This window comes from Thalassophryne amazonica, chromosome 11, assembly GCF_902500255.1.
Source record: "Thalassophryne amazonica chromosome 11, fThaAma1.1, whole genome shotgun sequence".
Classification (NCBI taxonomy): Eukaryota; Metazoa; Chordata; class Actinopteri; order Batrachoidiformes; family Batrachoididae; genus Thalassophryne; species Thalassophryne amazonica.
In genome coordinates this window covers 117,122,609-117,137,758 of record NC_047113.1, presented here as the reverse complement: position 1 = coordinate 117,137,758, position 15,150 = coordinate 117,122,609, and positions in this window count along the sequence as shown.

The following is a 15,150-nucleotide window of genomic DNA, read 5'->3' as shown; positions in this document are numbered from 1 at the left end:
CAAAACTGCCAACAATGTGAACGTGACAAGAGAAGCAAAACTCCAGTGAATGATCAATAATGGAAACTAAGAGGTAGAGCAAAGGCAAAAATTATCAACCACGGAAGACCAAAATGATGATGCAACAGGTATGAGATAGGAACATCAGAACTCACCGTCACAATCATGGAGGAACCACAAGAGAGAGGGAGAACTCACGAATGAACCACATGAGAGAGGGCGAACTCACAAACAAACTCACGGAGGAACCACACGAGAGAGGGCGAACTCACAAACTCACAGAGGAAACACACGAGAGAGGGAGAACTCACGAACAAACTCACGGAGGAACCACACCAGAGAGGGAGAACTCACAAACAAATTCACAGAGGAACCACACCAGAGAGGGAGAACTGAGGAACAAACTCACAGAGGAACCACACCAGAGAGGGAGAACTCACAAACAAACTCATGGAGGAAACACACGAGAGAGGGCAAACTCACAAACAAACTCACAGAGGAACCACACAAGAGAGGGAGAACTCACAAACAAACTCACAGAGGAGCCACACGAGAGAGGGAGAATTCAGGAACAAACTCATGGAAGAACCACAGGAGAGAGGGAGAACTCACAAACAAACTCATGGAGGAACCACACGAGAGAGGGCGAACTCACAAACAAACTCACGGAGGAAACACACGAGAGAGGGAGAACTCAGGAACAAACTCACGGAGGAACCACACCAGAGAGGGAGAACTCACAAACTCATGGAGGAACACATGAGAGAGGGCGAACTCACAAACTCACAGAGGAAACACACCAGAGAGTGAGAACTCACGAACAAACTCACGGAGGAAACACACGAGAGAGGGAGAACTCACGAACAAACTCACAAAGGAAGCACATGAGAAAAGGAAGGAACTGGCAATGAGCAGGAAGAGGGAGAGTGCTTAAATGCAAAATTGCATGGAAATGAGAACAGGAAACAAAAATGCACATGGAAATGAACACAACTCAAGGTAACAGAAACTTTTATGACAAGTGCCAGAAAAATAACATAACGGAAATAGTCACAATAACCAAACATAACCACAGAAGAGGAGAAATGATAATACAAAAACAAATGTGCAATAAGCAACAGGGTAGAAATAAACATAACATCTAAGAATGACATCAGAAAGTGATGTGATCTGACAAAAGATAATCAGAACTAAACTATGATCAAAAACTAAAGCAACAAGGAAGCGCACAAAATGGACAGGAACAAACAAACAATGACAAACAAGTGACGGAACATAATGGGCAGAATGCAGGCGGAGGAATGTATCACCCCTTGCCCCCCCCCCCCAACACACACATACACACGACACCGAGTGAGGATACACACATTACAGATGAGGAACACACACACAAATCGGAAGCACGGAGCCAGCACACACTCACACATGCACCCCCACACACTCCAAGACACTACTAGAGCACCCACATGATAGGTGAGCGAGGACACATCTACACACAGACGGCACAAGGATAACATACATCCACACACCCACACACAGGAGGCCATGAGAACCAAAAATCATTGTTGTGTGGGCCGCCAAAAGAGGAGGCACTGCTGGCCCACCACCAGAGGGCGCCCTGCCTGAAGTGCGGGCTTCAGGCACCAGAGGGCGCTGCCGCCAAGGACACAGCCGGGGTGACAGCTGTTACTCATTATCTCAGGACAGCTGTCACCCATCTACACTTCATCAGTCCACACCATAAATACCAGACGTCATCTCCACCTCGTTGCCGAGATATCATCTACCAGTAAATGTATAACTCTCAGCCGTTGCTTTTGTCTTTTCTGACAAGTGTTTGTTACACAGTGTTTGCAGTCAGTTCCGTGAGTGCTCGCAGCCGGAGGCTGAGTGTGAGAGACGTGGAGAGCTGACGTCTTCGCTCCCCACGCTATTCTGTGATAAGTACTCTCAACTGCTGCACGTACCTGTTTTCTGGATAGGAGGTGGAGGTGGGATCTCCACCAGCGTTGTTACTGGGTGTACACACACCCACCTCTGATTGTTTCTGCTCCTCGCCAGCAGTACCAGATCTGACGCTCGGAGACGGTGGCCACCTGGGGATTCGGGACTTGGCGGCTCCAGTATTCTCCTGGTTCAGTGGCGGAGGAAATCGTGTGGTTCTGGTTCTTCTCAGGACAGACGTCTTCTATCCTCGAGCTTGCCCACACGTCCCCTTTGTTGATTGACTATTATCTGACATTCTGTAATCTGCTGTACTTGGTTGTGCTCATTCACAACAGTAAAAGTGTTCATATTTGACTCTTTCATTGTCCGTTCATTTACGCCCCCTGTTGTGGGTCCGTGTCACGACAGTTTCCCAACAATCATGTCACAAAACAAAACATAAAGGACTAAAAATGCAAACCATAACCAGACAGACACACATACAACAGATTCTTTGATTTAGGTGGCAAAAGAGGAAGCCTTAAGCTATCCCCCAGTGTTCCTTAACAGCTTTGACCTCCTGGACTCCCCCCAAACATGTTGGTCTTAAAGGTCAGATCACCTTGAAATGGTAAATGGACTGCATCTACAACCCCAGTTCCAATGAAGTTGGGACGTTGTGTAAAATGTAAATAAAAACAGAATACAATAATTTTCAAATCCTCTTCAACCTATATTCAATTGAATACACCACAAAGACAGTTTGGGAACTGAGGACACTAATTGTTGAAGCTTTGTAGGTGGAATTCTTTCCCATTCTTGCTTGATGTACGACTTCAGTTGTTCAACAGTCCAGGGTCTCCGTTGTCGTATTTTGCGCTTCATAATGCGCCACACATTTTCAATGGGCGACAGACTGCACTGGACTGCAGGCAGGCTGGTCTAGTACCCGCACTCTTTTACTATGAAGCCATGCTGTTGTAACACATGCAGAATGTGGCTTGGCATAGGTTTACTGAAATAAGCAGGGACGTCCCTGAAAAAGACGTTGCTTGGATGGCAGCATGTGTTGCTCCAAAACCTGGATATACCTTTCAGCATTGATGGTGCCATCACAGATGTGTAAGTCGTCCATGTCATGGGCACTAACAGACCCCCATACCATCACAGATGTGTAAGTTGTCCATGTCATGGGCACTAACACACCCCCATACCATCACAGATACTGGCTTTTGAACTTTGCTCTGGTAACAATCTGGATGGTCTTTTTCCTCTTTTGTCCAGAGGACACGACGGCCATGATTTCCAAAAACAGTTTGAAATGTGGACTCATCGGACCACAGCACACTTTTCCACTTTGTGTCTGTCCATTTCAAATGAGCTCGGGCCCAGAGAAGGCAGCGGTGTTTCTGGATGTTGTTGATGTTTGGCTTTCACTTTGAATGGTAGAGTTTTAACTTGCACTTGTAGATGTAGTGATGAACTGTGTTAGCTGACAATGGTTTTCTGAAGTGATCCTGAGCCCATGCGGTAGGATCCTTTACACAATGATCCATCCATCCATCCATTTTCTTCCGCTTTATCCGGAGTCGGGTCGCGGGGGCAGCAGCTCAAGCAAAGCCGCCCAGACCTCCCGATCCACACACACCTCCCCCAGCTCCTCCGGGGGAACCCCAAGGCTTTCCCAAGCCAACCGAGAGATGTAGTCCCTCCAGTGTGTTCTGGGTCTTCCACGGGGCCTCCTCCCAATGGGACGTGCCCGGAACACCTCTTCAGCGTGGCGTCCAGGGGGCATCCGGAAAAGATGCCCGAGCAACCTCAACTGACTCCTTTCGACGTGGAGGAGTAGCGGCTCGACTCCGAGCTCCTCCCGAGTGACCGAGCTCCTCACCCTATCTCTAAGGGAATGCCCAGCCACCCTGCGGAGGAAACTCATCTCGGCCGCTTGTACTCGCGATCTCGTTCTTTCGGTCATGAGCCAAATCTCATGACCATAGGTGAGGATCGGAACGTAGATCGATTGGTAAATCGAGCGCTTTGCCCCCCTACTCAGCTCTCTCTTCACCACAACAGTCCAATACAGCGACCGCATCACTGCAGATGCTGCAACGATTCGTCTATCGATCTCACGCTCCATCCCTCCCTCACTCGTGAACAAGACCCCGAGATACTTAAACTCCTCCACTTGAGGCAAGGACACTCCATCGACCTGAAGAGGGCAAAGCACCTTTTTCCGGTCGAGAACCATGGCCTTGGATTTGGAGGTGCTGATTTTCATCCTGGATGCTTCACACTCAGCTGCAAACCGCCCCAATGCACGCTGAAGGTCCTGATTTGACGAAGCCAACAGAACCACATCGTCCGCAAACAGCAGAGATGAGATTCTGTGGTTCCTAAACCAGACCCCCTCTACACCCTGGCTGCGCCTAGAAATTCTGTCCATAAAAATAATGAACAGAACCGGTGACAAAGGGCAGCCCTGGCGGAGGCCAACGTGCACTAGAAACAGGTTTGACTTACTACCGGCAATGAGAAACCAAGCTCCTGCTGCGGTCGTACAGGGACCGGATAGCCCTTAGCAAAGGACCCCGGACCCTGTACTCCTGGAGCACTCCCCACACGGTGCCCCGAGGGACACAGTCGAATGCCTTCTCCAGATCCACACAACACATGTGGACTGGTTGGGCGAACTCCCATGAACCCTCGAGCACCCGATGGAGCGTGTAGAGCTGGTCCAGTGTGCCACGACCAGGACGAAAACCACACTGCTCCTCCTGAATCTGAGGTTCGACCATCGGTCGAATTCTCCTCTCCAGTACTCTGGAATAGACCTTACCGGGGAGGAGTGTGATCCCCCTATAGTTGGAACAGACCCTCCGGTCCCCCTTCTTAAACAGAGGGACCACCACCCCGGTCTGCCAATCCAGAGGCACTGTCCCCGATCGCCACGTGATGTTGCAGAGGCGTGTCAGCCAAGACAGTCCCACAACATCCAAAGACTTAAGGTACTCAGGACGGATTTCACCCACCCCAGGAACCTTGCCACCGAGGAGCTTTCTTACCACCTCAGTGACTTCGGCCTGGGTAATGGATGAGTCCACCTCTGAGTCCCCAGTCTCTGCTTCCTCTTCGGAAGATGTGACAATGGGACTGAGTAGATCCTCGAAGTATTCCTTCCACCGCTGGACAACATCCCCAGTCAGGGTCAACAGCTCCCCACCCACACCGTAAACAGTGCTGGTGGAGAGCTGCTTCTGCCTCCTGAGGCGTTGGACGGTTTGCCAGAATCTCTTCGAGGCCGACCGATAGTCCTCCTCCATAGCCTCCCCGAACATCTCCCAGACCCGAGTTTTTGCCACTGTGACTGCACGGGCTGCGGCATGCTTGGCCTGCCAGTACCTGTCAGCTGCCTCTGGGGTCCCACCTACCAACAAAGATAAGTAGGACTCCTTCTTCAGCTTGACGGCATCCCTTACTTCGGGTGTCCACCACCGGGTTCGGGGATTGCTGCCGCGACAGGCACCAGAGACCTTGCGACCACAGCTACGAGCGGCTGCATCTACAATGGAGGTGGAGAACATGGTCCACTCGGACTCCATGTCTCCAACCTCCCCCGGGATCTGGGAGAAGCTCTCCTGGAGGTGGGAGTTGAAGACCTCGCTGACAGAGGGTTCCGCCAGTCGTTCCCAGCAGACCCTCATGATAGGTTTGGATCTGCCAGGTCTGACCAGCTTCCTCCCCTCCCAGCGGATCCAACTCACCACCAGGTGGTGATCGGTCGACAGCTCTGCACCACTCTTCACTCAAGTGGCCGAGACACGTGGCCGAAGGTCAGATGACTACAAAGTCGATCATCGACCTCCGGCTCAGGGTGTCGTGGTGCCACATGCAGTTATGGACACCCTTGTGCTCGAACATGGTGTTCGTGATGGACAAACTGTGACTAGCACAGAAGTCCAACAACTGAACACCACTCGGGTTCAGATCGGGGAGGCCGTGCTTCCCTATCACCCCCCTCCAGGTCTCACTGTCGCCACCCACGTGGGCGTTGAAATCCCCCAGGAGAACAATGGAGTCCCCAGTCAGAGCGCTATCTAGTACCCCTCCCAGGGACTCCAGGAAGGTCGGGTACTCTGCACTGCTGCTCGGCCCGTAGGCCGAGACAACGGTGAGAGACCTGTCCCCGACCCAAAGGCATAGGGACGCAACCCTCTCGTTCACCGGAGTGAACTTCAACACATGGCGACTGAGCTGGGGAACAATAAGCAATGTGACCCCAGCTCTCCGCCTCTTCCCGTGGGCAATGCCAGAAAAATGAAGCGTCCAGCCCCTCTCCAGGAGTTGGGTACCAGAGCCCAAGCTGTGCGTGGAGGTGAGCCTGACTATCTATAGTCGGTATCTCTCAACCTCCCGCACAAGCTCAGGCTCCTTCCCCCCTAGCGAGGTGACATTTCACGTCCCAACAGCCAAGGGCTGTGAGCATGGACCGGGCTGCCGGGCCACCCGCCCTCGACCGCCACCCAATCCTCTCTGCACCCGATCCCCATGGCCCCCTCTGCAGGTGGTGAACCCACAGGAGGGCGGGCCCACATCGCTCTTTCAGGCTGAGCCCGGCCGGGCCCCATGGGCCGACCACCAGGCGCGAGCTCGCGTGCGAGCCCCAACCCCAGGCCTGGCTCCGCCATACTGGGCGACGTCTTGGTCCTTGATTTTTTACTCGTCATGGAGGTTACACAATGATGTCGGTTTTTAATGCAGTGCCACCTGAGGGGTCGAAGGTCACGGACATTCAATGTTGGTTTTCAGCCTTGCCACTGAATCTTTTGATTATATTATGGACTGTAGATGATGGAATCCCTAAATTCCTTGCAATTGAACATTGAGAAACATTGTTCTTAAACTGTTGGAATATTTTTTTCATGCAGTCGTTCACAAAGTGGTGATCCTCACCCCATCTTTGCTTGTGAACGGCTGAGTCTTTTGGGGATGCTCCTTTTATACCCAGTCATGACACTCTCCTGTTTCCAATTAGGTGTTCTTTGAGCATTCATCAACTTTCTCAGCCTTTTGTTGCTCCGTCCCAACATTTTTGAAGCGTGTTGCCGGCATCCATTTCAAAATGAGCAAATATTTGCACAAAAACAACAAAGTTTATCAGTTTGAACATTAAATATCTTGTCTTTGGGTTGAAGAGGATTTACAAATCATTCTATTCTGTTATTTACATTTCACACAACGTCCCAACTTCATTAGAATAGGGGTTGTTTTGTTGACTTCTATTTCTGTAACTGCAGACTGTATGAAACCAACATTTCATGTTTTGCGAGGTCAGCTTTATTTTATTTATTTTTTTGTTAATATATATCCATTCCTTAATTTAAGGGATGCAGCATTTTCCAAGAAAGAAAAGGTTGGGACAGGGCAGTTTATTCTAAATGTAAGAATTAATGAATAATTTTTACAGCCAGTTTTCATTTCCAACTCATTGAATATTTCTTAGACTTCATTTATATCAATCATTCAGAAATACAAACAGTGTGGTACTTTATGGTAAATCTGTGTCAGGAAGGCAGTTCTGAAAAACTAAATGTCCATACTGAAGAAGAAGAAGAAGAAGAAGAAGAAGAAGAAGAAGAAAGCCTTTATTCATCCCTCAATGGGGAAATTTCAGTGTCACATCGCAGCATAGAACAGTAGGAATAGACAGAAGGGCATGAAATAAAACAAACAAGCATCTCTTAAAAAACAAGAACTAAAAAAGCACTGAGTGCCGGGTAAAGCTGAGACTACCATTGTTCAGTTCAGTGCTGCACTGCCAGGATGATGTACACCAGGGGTGGCCAAGTTCAGTCCTCGAGAGCCACCTTCCTGACACTCTTAGTTGTCTCCCTGCTCCAACACACCTGAATCCAATGAAAGACTCATTAGCAGACTTTTAATGAGCCTTTCATTGGATCCAGGTGTGTTGGAGCAGGGAGACAACTAAGAGTGTCAGGAAGGTGGCTCTCGATGACCGAACTTGGCCACCCCTGATGTACGCTGTCAGGATGTGAGAGTGATCAGATAAAATGACTTCAGCATGAAATGTACGATAAGTTACTCTGATATCTACAATATGGACAGGTTAAAATATAAGTAATACATATGTAATACGTAATATGTAATGTAATATATGTAAAGTGACTTCAGTTTGCACCATAAGTTAAATTATTGCACCTAATAAATACAGCAGGTAATAACATGATTATTGTCCTGGTTGCTATGGTTACCACAGTACTAGCATTGATCATTGTACAGTCTGACAGCAGCCGGGAGAAACGATCTGCGGAATCTCTCCCTCACACAGCGAGGGTGGATGAGTCTGTCACTGAAACTGCTCTCCAGAGTAGACAGAACGTCCAGCAGGGGGTGACACTCGTGGTCCAGCATAGATGTAAGTTTAGCCAGGACCCTCCTGTCCCCCACCTCCTGCACAGAGTACAGAGGACAGCCCAGGACAGAGCAGGATTTCCTGATGATCTTATCCTGTCTTTTCCTGTCCCTCTCTGTGATGCTGCTGCTCCAGCAGACCACACCGTACAGGATGGCTGAAGCCACCACAGAGTCATAGAAGGTCCTCAGGAGTGGCCCCTTCACTCCAAAAGACCTCAGCCTCCTCAGGAGGTAGAGGTGGCTCTGACCCTTCCTGTAAAGTGCGTCCGTGTTGTGAGTCCAGTCCAGTTTGTTGTTCAGATCAACACCCAGGTACTTATATGAGTCCACTCTCTCAATGTCCCTTCCCTGGATGTTCACTGGGGGGAGTGTAGTGGGGCAGCATCTGAAGTCCACCACCATCTCCTTGGTCTTCCCCACGTTGATGAGGAGGTGGTTCCTCTGACACCAGTCCACAAAGTCCTGCGTTAGTCCTCTGTACTCTGCATCATCATCGTCCATAATGAGTCCTATGAGGGCGGAGTCATCGGCGAACTTCTGCAGGACACAGCTGTCCGTGTTGTGTCTGAAGTCTGCAGTGTAAAGAGTGAAGAGGAAGGGCACGAGGACCATCCCCTGGGGGGCCCCCACACTGCAGGTCAGGAGGTCAGACACGCAGTTCTTGATCCTCACAAACTGGGGCCGGTTTGTGAGGTAGTCCAGGACCCACTCAGCCAGATCCTCGTCCGCTCCTGCAATACCAGCTTGTCCCTCAGGAGCCTCTGTTGGATGGTGTTGAAGGCACTGGAGAAGTCAAAGAAAAGAATCCTCACAGCGCTGCCGGGCCTCTCCAGGTGGGACAGTGAGCGGTGCAGCAGGGAGATGATGGCGTCCTCCACTCCGATGCCAGGCCGGTAAGCAAACTGCTGTGGGTCCATAGCAGAGCTCACCATGGAGCGGAGGTGACACAGGACGAGGCACTCTAGGGTCTTCATCAGGTGGGATGTAAGTGCCACTGGCCTGAAGCTGTTGAGGTCCTTGGCGTGCAGTGTTTTGGGCACTGGGACCAGACATGACATTTTCCAGAGGTTTGGCACCATCCTCAGCTTCAGGCTCAGGTTGAAGACCCTCTCCATGACCCCACACAGCTCATCTGCGCAGGATTTGAGGAGCCTCAAGCTAATCCTGTCTGGGCCTGCTGCCTTTTTGCTCTTTATCCTCTTCAGCTGACTCCTGACCTGATCTGCCGTGAAAAGTAGAGAGCCGGTGGGGGGAAGGTAGGGGTGGAGGAGGGGGAGTAGGTCTGGCTGGTGCCAGGATGTGTATTGGGAATTAAGCACTCTGTGGTGGCGGTGTGAGCAGAGGTGTAAGGAGGGGGAGGGGGGATACTGGGCAGAGGCACAGAAGACAGAGCAGGGGGAGGAGGAGGAGGGGTTGTGACGAACCTCAGGAAGTGCTTGTTGAGGTCCTTTGCCCATTGATGGTCACCTTCCACCTGTTTGGGAGGGGGTTTGAACCCAGAGATGGTTTTCAAGCTGCTCCACACCCCCCGGATGTTCTGGTGTTGGAGCTGCTCCTCCAACTTCCTCTTGTAGGCGGTCTGAGCCTTGCAAATTTCCCTCCTCAGTTCTCTCTGTATATTCTTCAGGGCCTCTCGGTTCCCTGACTTAAAAGCTCTCTTATTCTCCTTCAGCAGAGTCTTTATATCAGGGTTAATCCATGGTTTGTTGTTCGAAAAATACCGCACTGTCCGGGTAGGTACGGTGTTTTCAAAGCAAAAGTTGATGTAGTCCGTGATGCATTCTGTCATGGCATTTATGTCCTCCTTGTGAGGATCACAGAGTTCGGACCACACAGTTGTGCTGAAACAGTCTCTAAGGGCCGCCTCACTCTCTGCAGACCACTTCTGTACAATCCAAGACTCAGCAGGTTGCCTTCGCACAAGGGGGACATATACTGGTGCCAAATGGATGAGATTGTGGTCTGATCTGCCCAGAGGGGGAAGGGGGGAAGGGGTGTATGCCTCCTTCACACCGGCAAAAAATAAGTCCAATGTTTTATTGTCTCTGGTGGGACAGGTCACATACTGAGTGTGTGTGGGGAGGACAGAGGCAGGGTTGGAGTGGTTGAAGTCATCAGTGGTGAGGAACAGGGCCTGTGGGTGTCTTGACTGCAGATCACTGATGCAATTTAGCAAATGCTCACAAGCGATTTCAGGGTTAGCAGATGGGGCTACATACACAGCTATCACCATAACTTGTGAAAACTCCCGAGGCAGATGATATGGCCTAATGCTAACAGCAAGAAGTTCAATGTGTTTGTTGCACATCTGCATCTTAACAATACAGTGTTCTGCTTTGGACCATTTTTCACTCACATAAACTGAAAGTCCTCCTCCTCTCCGCTTCCCACTCTCCTCTGTCCTGTCCAAGCGTAGCAGATGAAAGTTGTCAATGGCTACAGCAGAGTCTGGGATGGTCGGGGTGAGCCAGGTCTCCGTGAAAATCAGCAGTGCACTGTCTCTGTATTCCCGCTGGTACTGTGTGAGCGCAGTCAGCTCGTCACACTTTCCGGTAATAGATCTTACATTACCGGTGATCACAGAGGGAAATGTACGACGAGGGTGATGTTTCTTGTCTTGGATCCAGCGTCCGGCCCGATATCCACGGTGAAAACTGCGTAATATGTCCGTGGGGCTGTTGTTTCCTTCTTTGTCCCACGGGAAAAGCCGAGCGGCTCCTCTCAGGGCGATCAGCTGTTCCTTTTTGTAGACAATAGGCGTGCGGTACGCGGGGGGTGTCCCAACACACATCATGCTTACATGGACTGGTTACGCCAGCTCTCTGTATAAAGTGACCTTCAATAGATATCCTGCTGGGATACCCACTACGGCCAGGATGACCTTGGAACGCATCCACGGTAATCAGCGGGCCATCGTAGAAGCCCCGGTACCGACGTGGGAAAAAATGTTTTCGGTATATGGGGACAGAATCAGCGGGCCTTTTAGGTGCTGGCTGGAATGTAAAGACATTATCGGAGTCAGAAGAAACCTGACCACTTTCTTTTGTTAAGGGGAATCTGGCCAATCTCACCCGGCCTGACTATATATATTCATCAGTGTGTCAGGATGTGCTACCATTTGACAACCGACATCATGACTCAAGCTTTCACATCTCAAAGCTCACATTCCTCCAGTTTCATCACCCCCCCCCCCCCCCCCCCCCCCCCCCTCCGCTGGAGAGGAGGATGTCGATCGTGAGGGTCATTACACCGGCTACGAGGAAGAAGGCTGCTCGCAGGACCTCTTCACCTCACCACCAGAATCCTGGCCAGGTTACTGCGAGCTTTCCTTGGCTGAAGCATCGGTGATGTGGGGCGGAGAAGCCCAAGGGGTGTACCCTTGCTCACCATCTGTAATTTTAGATGACGGACCAGGATCACCCCCCAGTGATCGGAGGTCTGGGGTGAAACATTCCTCCCACCCCACCTAATACAAGAAGTGCTGTGTGGCGAGAAGTATGTCACATCAGTCATCGGTGACCAACTGGACGGACTTCTCTCCGACGAATTTTTGAAAACAACAGAACTGGCTGTCATCCATCTGCTGGCAGGAGTGATTGCGAATTGTAGAAAGGAACTCTGTTACGGCTGTCAGGTCGAGTTATTCCTGCAGTGCTCAAACTGCTGGCGAGCCATTACATATTTCCTTCACCGACGAGAGTCCAGGGTGTGGCTGAAAACATCTTGAATGAGCTGAAACACTGTGATAATTTTGGTGGAGTGTTGAAGCAGATATCCAACTGTTTGGAGCATGAAAATCCCACCCACATTCGTGAAATGGAGGATGTCTGGCACGGCCTGACCTGATCGTCACCTGCAGAGCCTTTTGTTTTAATATATCTATATATATCTGTGTCAACGTTCAATTTATCATGGGAAATTATCTGATTAATCTGTGTCGAGGTGTAAGGGATCATTATGTCATTCGTGAACTGTCGCATCTTTTAAATCAGCGTGTCACACGCAGGCTGAACAATAGTACAATGTCTTCTGTATTGGAAAGGGTGCTGGACTCTGTTAAAAATCAGGCCAATCCAGAGTTTTGGGAGGAAAACGTGCTAAGAACCGTTTCCCAAATAGCGGATAATTCTGCCTACATTGTCTTATGCAGGATTTCCGTTATGGTTACTGACAATTTTCCTCGATTTAATCCCTACCACCTCTTTACACTGTACGCATTTATCATGGACGTCCTTTGTCACAGTGTAAGACAACAACTCCTGGAGAGATCTGAAGTCCTGACCGTCCTACAGATACTTAATACAGCGGTTTGTCTGAATAATGGCGGGGATGTTTTACACCGAACCCTGCAGATGATTAAATAGTAACTTCTTTTTCTATTCCACGTTTCCCACCTGTGTATAAATTAATGGACTACGATGGCGAGATCATTGAAGGTTCATTTTATGAACCATAATTGCAGAAGGGTAAAATATCAAAAGACAAACTGTATCAGGTTCAAGAAATTATTGGTGAACGTTTTACCAAGGGGAAAAATTTGTATTTGTCAGGTGGAAAAACATGCCTGAGAAATTTAACTCCTGGGTTCCTGCAGACCAACTGATGGCCATATAAATGTGACGACATCTATCTTCAACCGGCATATGAAAAATGGATCGGGACCTGAGACAAGGATTTTATGTGACTCTGCCTTCAAACACCAGCCTAAAAGTATTCCCGGAGTATACCAGGTGGACTTGGCTCAACACCTGGATTTAGAGGGAGAGTGGGTTGTGGCGCTGACGGAGATTTCTTATCCTCACACCTGGTTAAATATTCCGGAAAAGCATTGCTCTACATTTCAGGTGAAAAAATTACAGGTCCTCCGTCCAAGAACAAAATCTCCATTCACTCGACTTCTTTTGAGGCAAGATATTATGACAACTTTGACCTTATTGCAACGCAGATAAACTCTCGTTTGACGAATATAGATCCAAAGATACGAGGGCTGTCAATAAAGTAACGGTCCTTTTTATTTTTTTCAAAAACTATATGGATTTCATTCATATGTTTTTACGTCAGACATGCTTGAACCCTCGTGCGCATGCGTGAGTTCTTCCACACCTGTCGGTGACGTCATTCACCTGTGAGCACTCCTTGTGGGAGGAGTCCTCCAGCCCCTCGTCGGAATTCCTTTGTCTGAGAAGTTGCTGAGAGACTGGCGCGTTGTTTGATCAAAATTTTTTCTAAACCTGTGAGACACATCAAAGTGGACACGGTTCGAAAAATTAAGCTGGTTTTCAGTGAAAATTTTAACGGCTGATGAGAGATTTTGAGGTGAGACTGTCGCTTTAAGGACTTCCCACGGTGCGAGACATCGCGCAGCGCTCTCAGGCGGCGTCATCAGCCTGTTCAAGCTGAAAACCTCCACATTTCAGGCTCTATTGATCCAGGACGTCGTGAGAGAAAAGAGAAGTTTCAGAAGAAGTCGGTTTCAGCATTTTATCCGGATATTCCACTGTTAAAGGAGATTTTTTTAATGAAAGACGTGCAGACGGGTCCGCGCGTCGGGACGCAGCCGCCGCGACGCTCCGCCACAGGAAAAACACCTCTGTTGAAAGCCTTAAGGACAACTTGGAACATGTCCTGCCTGTTAAACAATTTCTCATATACTCACTCCACTGAAAGCCATCAAAAGCCGCCTGGATTTTACAAATGGTTATCAACACGGAGGTGTTTTTCCTGTGCCGCCGCACCACGTCGGCTGCGTCCCGACGCGCGGATCCGTCCGCACGTCTTTCATTAAAAAAATCTCCTTTAACAGTGGAATATCCGGATAAAATGCTGAAACCGACTTCTTCTGAAACTTCTCTGTTCTCTCACGACGTCCTGGATCAATAGAGCCTGAAATGTGGAGGGTTTCAGCTTGAACAGGCTGATGACGCCGCCTGAGAGCGCTGCGCGACGTCTCGCACCGTGAAAAGTCCTTAAAGCGACAGAATCACCTCAAAATCTCTCATCAGCCGTTAAAATTTTCACTGAAAACCAGCTTAATTTTTCGAACCGTGTCCACTTCGATGTGTCTCACAGGTTTAGAAAAAAGTTTGATCAAACAACGCGCCAGTCTCTCAGCAACTTCTCAGACAAAGGAATTCCGACGAGGGGCTGGATGACTCCTCCCACAAGGAGTGCTCACAGGCGAATGACGTCACCGACAGGCGTGGAAAAACTCACGCATGCGCACGAGGGTTCAAGCATGTCTGACGTAAAAACATATGAATGAAATCCATATAGTTTTTGAAAAAAATAAAAAGGACCGTTACTTTATTGACAGCCCTCGTATCTGTAAAATATGACGATATTCAAAATTGTGTGGGAAGGACACGGCACCTGCCACGTACATTTTGAAACCCCAACGGCATATATGCTGGGGTTACAGCCTGATAAATGGTTGAGATGCGGACCTGGGGCCGTAACCTCTCCCCGTTTCCCTGATATAAAAGGCGGGTTATATCATTTTATCTGTTACACAGACGTTGTTCAGGTTCAGATGGTGGGTGACAGTTTTGCTCCTCTGCTCCGGTGTTTCAAGATCCAAGGGAAGTTTGAAGAAATTATCACGCAAAGATTCAACCCTGCTTATTATATTCCAGTTTCTAAAAGACATATTGAAAAGATATGCGTTGAGATTCATACAGATCAAGACGAACCCGTTAAATTCACATACGGGAAAGTGATTGTCACATTACACTTTAAACCGACGGGTTAAAAACAAAAACAATGCAACCTGATATTTATAGATTCGTTCCTTAT